This window comes from Nematolebias whitei, chromosome 1, assembly GCF_014905685.2.
Source record: "Nematolebias whitei isolate Nwh7 chromosome 1, NemWhi1, whole genome shotgun sequence".
Lineage (NCBI taxonomy): Eukaryota > Metazoa > Chordata > Actinopteri > Cyprinodontiformes > Rivulidae > Nematolebias > Nematolebias whitei.
Genome location: NC_056498.1, coordinates 90937014 through 90939393, shown reverse-complemented (window position 1 = coordinate 90939393; position 2380 = coordinate 90937014).

Sequence of the window (2380 nt, the reverse complement as noted above, 5' to 3'; positions counted from 1 at the left end):
ACTGCTGGCATAGAAAACACAAGGTCAGTATCATAAATACTTGAGAACATAAAAGGCTGAGAGCACTAGTACCGGGAGGGAATCAATGCTCCAGCATCGAGTAGTCTTGACTGCAGCCTTAAATAGGAGTCGATGCTCATCAGGGAGATGACCGCCAGGTGTAGATCGTTAGCGGCCATCTTGGGAGCTGCAGCAGAGCTACTCTCACATTACCCCCTCCCCCCCCTCAAGAATCGCCTCCAGGCGATCTGAGGCACTTTTCGGGGTGAGCTCTGAAGAAAGTGGTGATCAGACTTGGGTCCAAAATAAATGAGCGGGGAATCCAGGATCTCTCCTCGGGACCGTATCCCTCCCAGTCTACAAGATACTGGAAACCCCAGCCTCGACGTCTGACGTCCAAAATGGTGCGAACCGTGAAGGCGGGATGGTTGTCGATCAGTCGGGTGGGTGGAGGGAGGTCGGTAGGCGGGCACAGAGGACTCTCGGAGACCGGCTTCACTTGAGAGACGTGGAATGTAGGATGGATCCTCATAGAGCTGGGGAGTTGAAGGCGGACTGCTGTGGGGTTGATGATCCTTGTGATGGTGAAAGGGCCAATGAATCGTGGGGCCATCTTCCTGGGAATGTTCTTCAGTTGGATGTCTCTTGTTGAGAGCCAAACCGTTTGGCCCACCTGGTAAGACGGGGCAGAGGAACGTGCCGATCGGCGTACCTCTTGTTCTGAGCTGCGGTGCGTAGAAGTGCTGCCCTCGTTTGTAGCCAAACGCGTCGACATCGACGGAAGTGGTGCTGGACAGACGGCACCGTGATGTCCGTCTCAAGACTGGGAAATAAAGGAGGAAGGTATCCCAGAGAGGCTTCAAACATACATGTGGCTGTGGATCTGTGTGCGTTGTGGGCATATTCCACCCACACCAGATGTTGAGACCAGGCTGAGGGATTGCTCTCCACGACACAACGAAGGGTGTTCTCAAGTTCCTGGTTACACCTCTCAGCCTGGCCGTTAGACTGTGGGTGGTAACCTGAAGTCAGACTAGCAGACGCCCCTAGGGTTTTACAAAATGAGCGCCAGACCTGGGAAATAAACTGTGGTCCACGGTCAGAAACAATGTCGGAGGGGATACCGTGGATTCGAAAAACATGCTGGATCAATATTTGTGCAGTCTCAAGAGCAGAAGGTAATTTGACCAAGGGAATGAAGTGAACCAATTTAGAAAATCGGTCAATGACTGTAAAAATGACTGTGTTACCTTCGGACGGGGGAAGTCCAGTGACAAAGTCCACTGATATGTGGGACCAAGGGCGGCTAGGTGAGGGTAGTGGTTGTAGGAGCCCGGCCGGGGGTTGATTACCTGTCTTATTGCGGGCGCAGGTGGCACAGGCAGCAACAAAGTCTTTAACGTCCTGGGTCAACGTCGGCCACCAGAAGTGGGACTTGGTTAGGGACAACATTCGGGTAACTCCTGGGTGACAAGATAGTTTGTTAGTGTGAACCCACTACAGTACCTTAGCCCTCATGACAGAGGGGACGAACAGGGTTCCGGGGGGTCCCAGGCCGGGATCGGGCTCCTCCTTGTGGGCATCGCGGACCTCTTGTTCAATGGGCCATGTGAGAGCTCCCACGATGCATGTTGGTGGAACGATATGTTACTCGTGTTCAGGTCCATCTGGGGAAGAGAATTGTCGAGACAGAGCGTCTGGCTTGACATTTTTTTAACCAGGCCTATAAGTCAATATATAATGGAACCGATTAAAGAATAAGGACCACCGTGCTTGTCTGGGAGTTAATCTTTTAGCATCCCTGAGATAGGTCAAGTTTTTGTGGTCGGTCCATATGAGGAAAATAATTTCTGTACCCTCCAACCAATGACGCCACTCTTCTAGAGCCAGTTTGACTGCTAGTAATTCACGATTCTCCACATCGTAATTACGCTCAGCTTGGGACAAACGCCGAGAAAAGAAAGCACAGGGGTGTACCTTATTGTCCTTGGGGGATCTCTGAGAAAGAACGGCACCTACCCCAGTGTCGGAGGCGTCCACTTCCAGGATGAACTGGTGTTCTGGATCAGGATGGCAGAGGATGGGTGAGTTTGAGAAGAGTTGCTTCAATTGTTTGAAGGCAGTGTCCGCTTCTGTGGTCCATTTAAATGGTCTGTTAATTGAGGTAAGTTGAGAGAGTGGTGCGGCAATACGGCTGTAGCTACTAATGAAGCGTCTGTAGAAGTTTGCAAACCCAAGAAAGCGATGAAGCTGTTTGCAGTTCTCAGGAACGGGCCATTCTACTACAGCTTTGATCTTTTCAGGGTCGGTACGATAATGTCCCTCCCCAAATATAAACCCCAGGAAGGAAACGGATGAAGTATGGAACTCACACTTCTCG